This window comes from Monodelphis domestica, chromosome 7 (genome assembly GCF_027887165.1).
Source record: "Monodelphis domestica isolate mMonDom1 chromosome 7, mMonDom1.pri, whole genome shotgun sequence".
NCBI lineage: Eukaryota > Metazoa > Chordata > Mammalia > Didelphimorphia > Didelphidae > Monodelphis > Monodelphis domestica.
In genome coordinates this window covers 287,891,521-287,907,164 of record NC_077233.1, presented here as the reverse complement: position 1 = coordinate 287,907,164, position 15,644 = coordinate 287,891,521, and positions in this window count along the sequence as shown.

The window sequence follows — 15,644 nt, the reverse complement described above, 5'->3', positions numbered from 1 at the left end:
CCCCATCCCTACTTGTGACTGCTTTAGGGGAGAAAACTCCTTGCTATGGGAGGACCTCTATTCCACCTGTACTTGAGACTGCTTTAGGGCAGAAAACTCCTTGCTAAACAAAGAAAGTACTTGGATCCATGCTTATGGTGGGGCAAGGAGTTCTTTGAGCCAGACCTGTTTTTAGAATTGATACAATGGGATGCTAGGTACCTAAAATGGTCAGGCAAGTTTTCTCTTTATGAGATTAGCTGACTCAGCTGTGTTTTCTCTCATTCAGACTTACTGAGGAGATTGATCGACTTAGCAGAAATTTAGATGGGCAGCCCTTTGGAAAGCGTCTACAGTGATTGGTAGATGTAGGGACTTAGGGGAGGTGACATGGGAGAAAAACCCCTATATAAGAAAAAGCAGAATCTCTTGAGGATGTAGCCTTTTGGAGAAATCCTTTTGGAGGATCTCTGATGAGGATCACTTGGGAAGAATCTCTTGAGAGAGGCTCTGGAGGAGGGAAGCTCTTGGAGGACAATCTCTAAGGAGGCCTTGCTGGAGCTCCTCTGAGGGGACTCTTTCCCTCTGGGGGCTCCGGAGAGAGGCCCTTTTGGAACAGTCTCTCGCTGGAGCTCTCTCTGGTGAAGTCAGCTGAGATGGAGCTGGCCTGGTGTCACTAGAATCCTTACTTAGGCAGACATTGTGGTGAGTGTTAAAAGACTGACTGGCTGATCTCTCTCTTAAGACTTAGGTCTAGGCCATGTTGGCTTAAGGCCCTTCATACTTATTTTCTTTTTCTCTCTTTCTCTCTTTTCTTTAATTCCACATTTGTATTAATTAAAATCTCTATAAAACCCAGTTGACTTGGGTATTTGAATAATTGGGAATATTTCCCCGGTGACCACCTTATATTTTGATTGAAAAACCAAGACACTGTAGGGAAACATATTTTCTCTGGTCAAATTTACTCACCCTCCCTTATATCTACCACAATTTATATCTTCCACCATTTTAACTCACTACAGTTTAAGACATCAACCATTATAAATCTCACACCTTCTTCCTAACCTCTCTATTACTACCCAGGGAACTGTCATCTTCCTAGGTTACTGAGGCTCACAATCTAGGTGCCATCTTTTATTTCTTACTATCTTTCATTCTACTGTAACAAGTTGTCCAATCCTGACAATTCTAGTTTTAAATCATCTTTTGGATTCTTTCTCTCCTCCCGTCTGGCACTCTAACCACCATACTGCAGATCCTAATCACCTCATGCCTCCCTGGACTATTGTAATAGTTTACTGCTTGGCTTCCCTATCCTCTATTCTTTGTAAAAGGCAGGTCTGACCATGTTTCATCTTCCCACCTGTTACTCTCTACTACCTTTAGCATCAATTATAGACTCTTCCTTTTGGTTAACAATAAGAGCATCTCCTATGTATCAGGCACTGTGCTAAGAAATTTACAAATATTATCTCATTTGATCTTCAGAACAACCCTGTAAGGTAGATTCTATTATTATCTCCATTTTATAGATGAGGAAACTGAGGTAAATGGAAGTTTATTAATTTTCCAATATCACACAGCTAGTAAATGTATGAGAATTGAATTTATTTTCCTGACTTCATGTCCATTATTCTATCTGCTGTGCCACCTAATTGCTATTCATAACTTGGCCCCTTTTCAGTATTCTTACACCTTGTTCTCCTCCACATTCCCTATGATACAGTGACAGTGGCTTCTTTGCTGTTCTTTGAAGAGAGTACTCAGTCTTTCAGCTCTGAGTGTTCTCACTGGTTGTCTTTCATGCCTTCTTCATCTTTCTCCTTCTTCAACTCTGCTTCCTAAATGTTGGGCTTCCTTCAAGTCTCAGCTAGTTCCACATGTCATAAAGAGGTTTCTCAGTCATCTTTTGTCTTTCCTCTTATACTATTCTTCCTTTATCCTATCTGTATCTTATTTGGACATAGTTGTTTGTATATTGTCCCTTTCATGAAAGTGTGAGCTTCTTGAGGACAGAGAATATTTTGTTTCCTTCCTTTGTAACCCTAGCACTTTGCACACAGTAGGAACTTTATGAATCCTAATTAACTGACCGGCTGACTAGTGATGTAGTCATCACTAAAAGATTGATGAGAAGTCATTTCAAAGGATAATCCTGTTCAAGTGTGCAGTAGGTCTGGATACATTCTGAGAATTTTCTAACGATACTATTTGGTGATTTTTTTCCTTTCTTTCATAGAAGAGGAAGACAGTAAGTCAAAATCAAAAGTCCCTTTAGGAGGGGTAACTAAGTGGTTCAGCTGACAGAACCAGATGTAGAGACAGAAGGTACTGAGTTCAAATCTGACCTCAGAAATACCCTACCTGTGGGACCCTGGACAAGTCACTTAACCTCAGTTGTTTAGCCCTTACCTTTCCTCTGTCTTGGAACTAATACTTAGTACTGATTTTAAGACAGAAGGTAAGGGTTTAAAAAAAGTTCCCTTTGGATTTCCAAGTACTCTCTTTGAGACATTTGTGCAAATTCAATACGAAGTGGTGTTTATATTCTTCTTTTGAGAGGTATTATTCTTTTGGAGATAGGAAGGATGGATCGAGTTGACTATAAATAGGCAAGAAATGAATCAATAAAGGATCAAGAATAGAGCCAAGTAGAAATAGACCTAAGGAAATTTGCATTTGAATTCAGAACTATTGTCTACCAAGGAATAGACTTTTTAAAAATTCTGGGCTATTGACATTTATGCTTGTTAGTTTTATTTCCTATACATTATTTTGTAATTCTTCATATCTGCTGTAATTACTAGTCTACCACAGGTTTGGGTGGATGCAGGAAGGGTATAGTGAAGCTATTTTTCTTAATAATCTATATTCCAAGAAAAACTAATAAAGTTTATTTTGTTATTTTTTTTGTAATGGCATATGTCAAAGAATAAAATAGTGAAAGAAAATTTTATCATCGATAAGAAATTAGCATCAACATGTTTCATGTGAAAAAGATCTACATAATATCAATTTTCATGAAATATACACTAAAATTTTGTGCCATATTACACTAAAATTTAAATTATTATTTTTAATATTATCATGTATTTGCAGAGAAATAAACCAAAGAATATCTACTTAATAAATGCTATTCTCTTTCCTTCTTTGTTTATACAAACTTATGACAAATATTTTCATATCAAGATTATACTACAGATGTTTTTACATTATTTTTACCATAGTTTAAACACATAAACAGAAAAAATAAAAAATTAAAATATAATGGTTTATTCACAAACTTTTGAGCCTTTAATCTAACACTTATTGGAAGATTTTTTACCATACAATATGATGAGCAAGCAGGCATTCACACTTTCATGGTAACCTTCAACTTGCCACATTCTGAGATGGTAGAATTCTAAAATGTATACTTTTTACAGCTATAACCATAAAAATAATGATCATAATAAATCTCAAAAATAAATTTGAAGAACAATGACTTATTTTATGAATGATTAAGAATTTAGGTAAAGTACTCAGAATTTTTAAGCAGCCAATATGAGACATTAGCAATTCTGAGCGACAAATAGAAGAAATGAAAAGCAGTAAACCATTCAGAACACTGAGAATATACTACTAGTCTCAATATTTAAAGATTAATATTCTTAAACTTCAAAAGTTATATATTTTTGTGTGGTGAACTTGAAATATGTCACATATGTAAAAAAAATCCTTAAACTCAGCAATGCTATTTTGACATTTCAGGTCAGAAAATCAGAAAAAAAAAAAGTTCTGTCAATCTCATCCACAAAATAAGGTTTTGACATGACTAATTCTTAGAAAAGGATCAGAGATCACAAACATTTCTCTTGGAACCTTGCTTGATGCCCATGAAACAGATTTGTAAAATATGACCCACCCTTGTACTAGAAGGGTGCACTTAGAAGGGTGATGATGAAGTAACTCATGCTTTTGTCCCAAGGTAGAAATTGGCCTGAGGATTGCGTTCCCTGCCTTGTTCTGGGAAAGACTTTTCCCCATATAACTTCCATTGATGCTGCCAACAATGGACCTTTGACGATCCAAGGATGGCCTCAGGCATAAAATGTTTATGAAAAATTTCATTCAATTCAGCATATGTTAACAGAATAAATTTAGTAATAATTTTTCAAACTATAATTAAATAGGAGTACTGTCAGTGCATTTTCCTCAGCAGAACTCATTAAAAACAAACAAACAAACAATAGTCATACACCTACTAGCATATTCATTTAGAAGTCATGCTCTAAAAAAAGGGAAGTGCAGAAGTGACAAACAGCTGCTGCTAAAATGCTGTTGCTCCCATGGAAATACCGTATCTTCCTTCTCTCCTAGTTCTCCTAGTTTTCTAAGCCACAGTAAGTTCTCTGTCGGAGGGCGATCTCTGACTGCTCTTCAGTTTCCTTTCTTCCTAACCCAGGAAGAACTACAAATCTCAGGATTTGTGACAAACGGATCCCTCCCCAGCGTTTGTTACACTCTTAGAATGTCAAATTTGGCGACAGTGCATAAAGTTCTTGCCTCCACATAGTTTTGCTCGTGTCAGTGGGCATTTATGCTATTACAAAACTCATCGTCCATGACAATCTACTCAGTCAATGGCACATTTTGTACTATGAATCGACTCATGAATGTCAACAGAGTGTTAAACACATAGTTTAAATATAAATATAAAACTATTAGGAAATAAAGTTAAATCTAGACGCACTTAATGCATTTTGATACAAATGTGAGGCAGGTGGAATATGTAGAAGGAATGTAAAGCACTTTCTTGGATTTTGGCATGCAAAGATCTAGAACTAACTGAATCTATACCTATTGTTTCAAAACCAGGGTAATTGTCTAGTTTAATTGAGGAATTTTCAGACATTCTCCAACCTCATACAAAATAAAGTAAATGTTCGAAAGCTCGTTCACATTTATCCTTCCATTATTCACCAAAGAGCTTAAGGGTTTGGGGAGCAATCTGGCATTTTTTTACTGTTTTCGTCAATCATGCATGTGTAATTAGGTCAATTATTTGTTTTATTTTTGAAACAGTAATATTGCTTTATTTATGTTGATGTTTGTTATGTTTGTTGTAAATATTGTTTATTTCATAGAATTCCCAATATTTGCCAAATCCTAAAAAAAGTGAAGATTCAGTGGATGTAGCCAATTTATACGTACTTTTCCCTTTTCTGGCTGTGCCATGCCTAGCTGTAATACGATGTGACCTACAAAGTTGACAGAAATTCTGCAAAATCAGCAGTTGTAACTTGATAATTTCAGACCAACTTCTCGCTGACTCAGCACTTTTATCACTCATTTATCTTTTTATTCCCAGATCCTCCCAAAGATAATGAAGTCAGTCAAGTGCTACGACACTTCCAAGGAACTCATATTTCTGCCTACATTCTCTGTCAGCGTTCAGAAAGTGTCAGATGCTCCTGAGATTCCTTGGGAAATATTTTCAAACTGGTGATATGAATTGGATAGTTTCTCCTGAAAAACTGAACACTGAGTACCATAGACTATCTAACACAAAAGGCATTTTGAGCCTCTGATGTGGTGCCCAGGTCTATTTCAGTTTTTGTATTCTACGTCAAGGGAGTTCTATCATTTCATATTTTATCATTAGTCCATGCCATTATAAGTGACAGTTGGTAGAACTAGTCAGAGTAGAGACACCTACCTTTTTACAGCAACTACTCCATCATGCACTTCAACTTTATGCTAATATCCCCCAAATATGGGTAATCTTCATCTGTCAGATCCTAGTCTTTTGGTCTGTTACACAGTTGTTATTCTCAAATACCTCTCATGGAATAGAATATTCACTAGATCATGGCCTAAGGAATACAGTGTTCACATGTACTCTTACTGTCTAGCTGAACTAAGCATTTCACATTTCATCATTCTATCCCCTCTCATAGGACTCAGATTCTATGAAATCAGTAGTGATTTTGTTATTTGAGTGATGTAAACTTCCTACTACTATTCTCCAGGAGAACACAGTTTCTTTATTGAAAAGATTTCTAGTTTCTAATATTCTTCTGCATCAAGATATTTAGTTTCTTTTTAATTATGTCTTCAGCATTTCTGCTGGCAAGCCCTCATCCTCATCGAGGTCTTTATTCTCCTTAACAGCTTCTTTGAGGAGTTGAATATTCATTCCCATGTACTGCCTCCTACTATCAATGTACTAGCAATTTGTGAATGATCACATGGATCTGTAATTCAAAATGTGCATCCTTAGTAGCATTATCTGGTATGACTGCTACAAATTGCTTTGTGGTTTTCAAAACTTTTCATAGCTCTTTTTAATGTTTTTATACATTTTTATATTTATACTTATCATAGACTCTCAACATCAAGAAATCTCTAAAGTTCAGTACCAGTAAGTTAATAAATATTTTGTAACTAAGTCCCCATTTATTTAATAAATTAATTTATGATGATAATATTCAGCAAGTCAATAATATTGAATTAACTCTGAACATGTAATATAATTGTACAATGATACAATGAAACAAATCTGTAAGCAATTAACAAATCAACATAATTCTTGACATATTGATGTAATCAATATTAACATTACATTAAAATATTAACATAGCACTAGTACTTAATTAACACATTGACAACGGTAAAATAAGTATATGAATTAGTCACAATACTCCTTGACACCCTAGTATCATAAGAAATCATTTGTGATCATTATATTAATATACCAACAATTGTTATTTTGGCAACATTCCCAATAAATCAAAATCCATTGCATACATGTTTAATTTATTTATCACAAACTTAATATATGTCAGTTGTGAACTTTAAATTTATTCCCCCCTGCTTAGTCTAACAAAACAGGAATGTCTACACCCCTACTTAAGGATTACATATCTAGGAGGATGGCCTATGACAGACATGTGCTAGCAAATGACAAATCAGAGACAACTGACAGACCCCTACATCAAGCTTAAGCTACCATTGCTACATGTGAGAAGCAGGAAAGTGATATAAAAATGGTCTATATTTTTGGTGTCACTTCCTCTCTCAGCCTCTTTTCATGAAGAGGTGGCTCTGGTGGCAGGGTGCTGAGCATTTTGGCATCTTGGCATGGCAGCAGTTATTGTCTGAGTTTGGTGGTGAGAATCCTTGATATACTACTGGGGAAGCTTAGTAACCAATTCAGGTGAAGCATCTTCTCTGAGTTCTCTTGGAGTTTAGGTTGATTCTTTTCTCCTTTACCTTCCAAAACACTATCCTCTTAGGAAGACTCTTATCTTCTGAAGAGACCTCTTGGCGGAGGTCTTTGAACTCCCCTTGGCACAGGCCAGGCAGGAGAAATCCTATACTCTTTCCCTCTCTCTTCTCCTTAATTCCCTCCCTTTATATTAATTAAACCACCATAAAATTTCCAAACTCATTTGAGTATATTATTTGGGATATTCAATGGCGACCAATTAGACTTAGACTAAGTCACAATCCTAAAATTTCCCCTTACACAGTTGAAGAAAACAGGAACCTAGAACTCTGTCTAGTCATATCAGTCCTATTGGAAGGTACCTGAATCACCAAGTTTCCATGGTGGAATCTCTAAAGTGAGAGTGGTGAGCCTGATCATCAGTCACTAACCAGTGGCCTTGTATCTATGCCATGATTCATTTATTATTTGATATTATATTTGCAATAATCTTTAGGTCCTTGCCTTAAGAGTAACTTTAAAAACCTATGATGTACACATTTCTTACAAGATTAAGGAATTTCTACTTCTTTCCTGGCCACTTTTATTCTAAAAATCTTAATGAGTTGTATTTGAGAAAGCAAGATGCCCTACAATTGGGCATTCAGAGCTGGCATTCACATTTGTAAGTAGCTTGAGTATAGCAGTAATAAATGACTGGGATAGTCAAGGTGTGCTTTGGGGTGTGTCTTAGCGTGTATCAATTTGCTCTCTTTTGAAGGGAATGATTAAGGACTTTTGCTTAGAAGTGATAGAATGATTCTTGTAGAACAACTCTGTATGGATCTATTTCATGAAGAGAAAGATATACATTTGCCATACCCATTAGGCATTTATAAGAGATAGAAATGATTCCCCTGTGCCAAGCAATATATTCTCTAGTACTCCATTTCACAGCTGGCTGAGGTTGTCCATATTTTGTAAAGATATTCAAGGAAATGTCTTTCATATAAGGGCTGAGATGTTTTGAGGCTCTAAACATTCATAGTCTCTTTAAAAATAAGCTGGCCAAATTAGTCAGAAGACATTGGTTTCCCTGCCTATCTGTTCTTTTTATAAAACATACATTTTGGTTACTTAAAAAAAAAACAAAAAGAAAACATTTCACGTAATAATAAAGCCACATTGTCTTTATCCCAGTTGTCATATCAATTCATTCATGTGTATTGTATTTTTACTGAATAAAGAGCTGGTGATTTCATGTGATGAGTCTATCCTGATGGGCAGAGTAAAACCACGCTAAATAGACTTTCACTTATTAAAAAAAGACAAAATAAATACCTCCCAAAACACAAAAACAAAGAACACAGACTTTTTTTTTTACTGATATAGACAATTTGAAATGATCTCACTGAGTATGTCACCAAGAACTTTATAAAATCCCCTGGTGGCTCCTCATTGCCTTACTCTTCTTCATAGACTCATTCCTTTGTCAACTAGAAAAAATGCAGAACTATTAAATAGTCAAAAATCACTCTTTAATCAAGGGAAAAGGGGTTAGCGCTACTAATGCGACAACAGAGCTGCTTCCCATGACTGCACGGAGTCAAGACGCCCTGGTCACTGACCCCTGGGAGTGCCACCGACTCAGGATGGACTCCAGGGAACAAAAGAGCTTGGGGAGCCTATATACCCTTTGGGGAATCCAGGGCCAGGGAAAGATGATTGACATCACTATGGCTACAAGGAAAATGGGAGTGTTCAAACTACACTGACAGGATACAATCAAGCTAGAAGCTAGGGTGCAAGAGAAGGGGGCTACTTACAAAGTTACTAAAGGATTGGTTCATGCCCAGGTCTGACCTTCCTGAGAGAGGTTTTAATACAATAGGGGAAGCTACCTAAAACAAAGAATGTCCTTAGCATATGCTTATCTCACCCAACGAGAATTATCATTTCCCTTCAGGGTAGATTCCATGGGAACAGGGAACAAGTACAAGCTTTTGGGGTCTCCAATCTACAAGCTAACTGTAAAATTGGGGTTCATCAGATCTCACTAGGTAACAAGTTTGGGATTCCTAAATTCCATGTTGACACCTTGAATTTGAGGTTGGGTTTTCCCCATCTTTATAGTCACTTAAACTATCTCTAATGTCCAACAGGCACTCAAATGTGCCTCTCAGAATCCCTACTTCCATTCCAGTTTCAGTTTAAGTACCACTTTTTTTAAAACCCTTACCTTTTGTTTTAGAATCAGTATTGATTCTGAGGCAGATGAGTGTTAAGGACTAGGCAATTATATTCATATTATTTGAACAGGGTCACACAACTAAGAAGTGTCTTAGACCAGATTAGGTACATTTTTCAGGGAACATTCCTCTAATACTACTCCTTTACCCTCATTTATAATTCCTGGTCTGCTAATAAAAATACTATTTATTTACTTATCCTAATCAATTCATGTCCTATTAAACCAGTATTATTTTAACCCCTGTCTCTAGCACTAAGACAATTCCTAGAACACAGTAGGGTCTTTTTTCTTTTAGTAATTCCTTTATAGATAATTAGATAATAGGAACTCTTTATTTGTTGTCTGTTAATTTAAGCAGTTTGTTTTTAAAGGTAGTTTTCTGTAATTAATAATTCAATTTTGTGGGTACATAACTATATACAGCAGGTTTTAATAATTATTTTTATTCTATTTTGTGTTTAAATTTTAGTTTTAATATTGTTAATTTGATTTTCTTCTTTTTAATCAGGTTGGACAAAGTAGTATTACTTGTGTTTGCTCATAACCAGTTTTTGTGTTTTATCACATCTATAGTTTTTGTTTTCTAATTTTTAAAAATCCCCCTTCATATTTATTTTGGATTTGCAGGTTCTTAAATATTTATTGAATAAATTAATAGACAAAATTAGACAAAATAGACAAAATTAATAGACAAAAAAATAGACAACTTTGCCCTACTAATGACACCTGATTGAAAATACATTGAGATAGCACTTAACTATCACTATAATAAAAGAAGTATATTGGAAAGAATAGTTTTTTAAAGATACATGTATTTCTCAAATATGAATAAGTAGCTAAAAGTAGAATGCTCTGTATTTTAAATTTGTAACCAGAGAGAGGATTTACTACTCTGAAGCCATGACGTAGATAATAATAAATTCCATAACTCTTAAACATTCATCTTTTAAAATACAGTGTGCATAAACTATCAACATATATTAATGTTTAGATCAATCTAGTAATTTATAAGTCTGTATGAACTTGACATTAACTTTCATGTCTCTCTTTGGAAGTTCTTAAGTATGAACTCATTAGAAGTCACTCTGGGCCTTGCTCACTCTTAACATTTGATAGAAAATTTGTCCCCCCTTCGAAACCTTTAAATCTGTTTTTTGAGTTTTCTTTTAAATAATTGTTATCATAAACAGGTAGTTTTATCTCAATTTTTATTAAGAATTTCATAGAACCTCAGAAATTTTTAGAGACCCAAGGAAACTAAAACTAGGACCCATATCTATCTAAAACATTATCTCTTTTATTTGCATTTGTTGAACTTTATCCTTTTATAATTATGGTCATTATGAGTTTTTGTTCATTTTTGTCTGAAAGGGATGGCAAAGAGCTCTCTAATTTAACTAAATACTAGTGAATTACTTATAATGTAAATTGCTGAATTTCAATTGTCTAGAATATCTGTAATTTCATGGAGTGGATATCTTTCACACATGAGTATGAGTATAATTTGGTCTTAAGACTTCCTGTGTTCAAATTCCTTGTCCAGATCACCTTCTGGTTATGCCTCTCTATGAATGTAGCAAGATTGGTTGCAGGAAAACAAACCATAACTGTGACTAGGCTAGAAGCTTTTCCAATTTATTAAGACTTGTGCTGTGCTGATTGACTTTGAAGAACCTAGGTTTATCCTCAAGGCATAATGAAGTAGGACTTTAGTACCAGGTAAGTTATTAATCAATATTTAAACTAATTAACACATATCCCAAAGGTAAGCATTTGACTTTCTATTGAGTGGAAGACTAAGACTTACTATACTTGCTTTTACAGGTAATGTGCCTAGAAAGGTGAAACAATTCAGTGGCACCTGAAATCGCCACATCGTTGTGTCTCATTATTTTTGTCCTCGCCCTTCATGGCCAGTATATTTGCTGAAATAGAAAAGAGGCACACACACATCATTTTTAAGATAATAAAATTGGGACACTCTATCACTCCAAGTCAACACTGACCTATTAAAGACTCTTGAATTACTCAGGTCATTGAACCAGTTCTGAATCCACTTAACTGAATTATTACCTAATATGTATGTCTTCATCTTACCTGCAAGATTCGAATGAAAGTTCTGTTAAAATTCTTGGTCAACATAGCTAACTCTAAGTCTAAAGTATTCTCCCTTTTCTATATGGCCTATTTACCCTCTCAAAAAGGGAAATGATGGTAGTTTAACAGGCCCTGTTTTTTTTTGGGGGGGGGGATTATATTTTGTTTTGATAGATAAAACAAAACAAGCACAAATAACCAATAAAACCACCGTTAAAATATGTTTGCCCATCTGTGTGAGTATAAATATACTATTGATAGGTGGAATTAATAATGAAGTCACAATATTTTTGCTGTGACTATTGTCAAAGTCTCAATATATCAAATCCTCAACTCAATATATGATCAGTTGATCTTTCTTCACTTGTGACAACTATCTTAAGTTATTCAGTTTCTTTCTAAAGTTAAATAAAATCACTTTCCAAAATTTTCTAAGAATTCGTTTTAAAAAACTTAGTCAGGGGAGATCTCTCCATCTCCTTTCTCTTGAAGACAGCAACTTCCCAACCATGACAGGAAACAATCTCTTCAGTTTTCTTCAAGCAATTTACTCTTAATAGTCTCTCTCCACAGTTTATCAACTAGACCCTTAAAGAAGCTCATGGATCATGGATAAAACAAACACCTTTTCCCGTCTCCAGAAGGAAAAGGACTTTGCATCGTCATTTTTTCTCGATTGATTCTTCATTTATTTTTATTATTTTTAAACCTTTATCTTCCTATTCAATATTATGTATTGGTTCTAAGGTAAAAAAGCAGGAAGGGCTAGGAAATGGGGATTAAATGTCTCTCCTGGGTCAGACAGCTAGGAAATGTCAAAGACCACAGTTGAGTCCAGGACCTTCCACCTTTTGGTCTGACTTTAAATACTCGGAGCCACCTAGTTGCCCCCTCAATTGATTGTATAAATTGCACATACAAAATCACATAAAATGCCATTTCTCGGCATTTTATTTAAACAGTTGCAGGTATTGAACTTTGTTTATGGAATCTCCAAATTGGTGCCTGTCCCAGGGAACTTGCCTTTGGAGGAAGTCCCAGCCTGGATCTTGTCTGAGACTGAACAATAAACCTTAAAGTACCCAATGATCTCAGTAGAAATAGAATTAGTAGACACTATCAAATCTTAAGTACCCTTTTGTTTTAGAAGTTTCTGCCATTGTATCAGAGGCCTCTCCCAGGCAGTGCATTCTTGACTTGTATCCATTGTAAAGTATTAGCCTCTCCTAGGTAGTCCAGCCCTTATATCTATTGTAAAGCAAATAGATTAAACCTTTCTGTCCTTTGTTCCCCAAAAGGTATGTAAGACCCCAGATTCAATAGAAAATCTCCTTTCTAGGGCTTTTTCCCAGAGAAGGTTTTCCCAAAGTCTCAGAGCTTTATCCCTGTGTGGTATCTAGCACATGGCTCTGTGTAGGGCCAATTAGAGCATTGTCTTTCTTGTCCTAATTAAATATTTGTTCTTTTTAACTGCTTTAATGGTTGTATGTTTTTCAAGGTTGACAGTGGTCAAAACCAGTTACACTTTGTATAGCTTATATAAGATAGATATTAAAAGTAGAGGTTATACACAAAATGAGGGGTTTTTTAAAGCAAAGGATCAAAAGTCAAGATCTTTGACTTCCAGAGATTTGTAATTAATGGCACCTCATATCTTCTGCCAAATATTTTTTCAAACTATAATCCATTTCGTAGTTTTAGATTGTGTGAAGTGTAAGTGTAAGGGGATCTTGAAGTAACAAGATGTACCCTTTTTAGCCACTTTTCAAAATGAGACCAGGGAAACCTTCAATTAAAATGCAATGCATTTTGGAAGAGGAAGAGAGAGAAATGTGGGGCACTGCCTCAAGTCATTGACCTAAGACAAATGCCCAAAGATTTACAGAAAAAAAAAACCCTTATTTATAGGAAAATACACTCCAGCCTCTGTGACTGGAGTATCCTCCAAATTAACATTTTTAAGAAATGGTCAAGAGCTGGAGGTAGAGGTTTTAATCTTCATATGGACTCAGGAAATTTGTGGCTGGGTCTTTTCAGGCAGGCACCTTTTGAATTCATATCAGTGGAGTAAGGTTTAAGGAAATGGGGAGAAAGGGTAAACTTCCTAACATTTTAAAGTATGAACTTCTTATGGTACAGACACTGATTGTTTCTGTTCCCTCAGGCCATTTGCATTTCAAATGGTATGGGCAATCTTGTTCTTCAGGAAGAAGAATGGCTTGGAGGGACTTCTACTAACTTCTACTGGATCCCTAGGGGTACTGATCTTGGAGATAATAATGATTACCTCGAGAATAGTGACTTCAAGAAACCCCCACACTGATCCTTTGTCCCAGTCTAAACTATAGGCGATCAGTTCCTGTTCAGCACCCTGGATAGGGATGGTAGATATAGTTGTCTCAAGTAACTCAGGCTACAACCTCTTTGCCTTGCTTCAATGTAGCCATTCCGTTGTTTCACGTTGGCTATATTCCATAAGGTATAAATATAACCCCAAGTTATTTAGTTCCGCAGGAATCCCCATTCACGTTGTTTTCCCCAGAGACAGTGTTCCTAGAGTCTGGGGGCTGGATGGTTCTGTGTGGTATGCATGTATGCATGTATATGATTCTGGGTAGTGGCCATCAAGCACTGCTTTCCTTGTCCTTGTCCAAGATATGCTCTTTCCTAACTGCTTTATGGTTCAGGGTTCTTTTACATTGACAATATTGTGAATCAGTAGAATATGTTAAAAATCTGACTAGTGTCGCAAGAAACTCTCCCTGTTTTACCTCAAATATTTTATTTTTAGTTCCTTAAGGGATGTCTCAGTATTGGCAAGTTAATGCCCCATAACTCAGAGCACTTGTCTTGAGAATGAGAGTTATGTATCTTTGACTAGAAGAGAGAATATCGAAAGAAAAAAGGTTTACCAGCATTTAGAACATATTTTTTCTTTAGCTTTTCCATGTTACATTAAAAGAGCAATGTTCCAGGAGTTTAGCAACTTATACCTTGCATGAAAAATAAATGTAACATTTCTTTTTGCCACTAGATTCTGTTTAAAAATTGACTCAAGATAAATCTGTAATAGCCTATGAATGTCTTTAAATGGATTTATGTGGAGATAAATATTTTATCTATGATTTATATATGGATGTATAAATAAATATCTATATATAAATTCATGCAAGTATGTCTCTGTCAAATTTATAAATCCGTTTAAATCTATAAATCTACGGTGCACCCATTCTAGTCTCCTTTCCATCAAATTACATGCCCCTTCATGATTGGTGTGCTCAGAGTCAGTTGAATCCTGGGATTCTATGAGTAACACTGAAAAAACTGTACTGTCACTTCTGAGTCTCTATCATTATACTTTCTATTAGTGATCACCAGGAGATGCAAGTAACAGTTATTTACTAAAATAGAATTAAAAAGATTCTTGATGCAATGTATTCCCCTCCCCCCCCCATGCCCAAGGCACATTCTCCAACATTCTATGGCTCTATGAGAAGAGTGGGCTTCTAGTGCAATGCCAGCACATATGAAGCCCAAGCATTTGGCAAAGGGATAACATAGCTCCTGGTGCTTTATTGCTGAAAAGTCCTTTGTTATGTTTATGGTTAGCATATCTCACTAGCCATGCTTCTAGAAACTGTCATCCTTGTTGCAAGAGAGCTTCATTTTGTTTGGTTCTGGGGGGTACTCTCTCAAAGAATGGCCAGGCTCCAAGGGAAGCTGAAAAAGAGAGGAATTTATTGAGTGAATGACCAAGAGGCAGGTGCAAGTTAAGACTGCCTCCCAGAAGGCAATTTGCCAGGAAACTCTGCTTCCCTCAAGAGAAGGGGTCCAGGATTTTTAGATCCTAAAAGAACAGAGACTCAATGACCAGGAACCAAGAGTGGGAAGGGGGACAACCAAAAGGGGTTAGGTAACATTCCTGTGTGAGGGGCCTTGGTGTCTGGGCATCCATTGTTTATGACATTTTAAGCCCTGATCATAAAGGATTCAGTTGCATATCTCAGAAAATCTAGTGATGTTTGAGATGCAAATGGAAGGTACATATCTGTGCTTATCAGAAAACTAGGGGAAGTAAAGCTAATGCAGAAAGGGCATGTATCTCTCAAGACTCCTTTCTTCCTT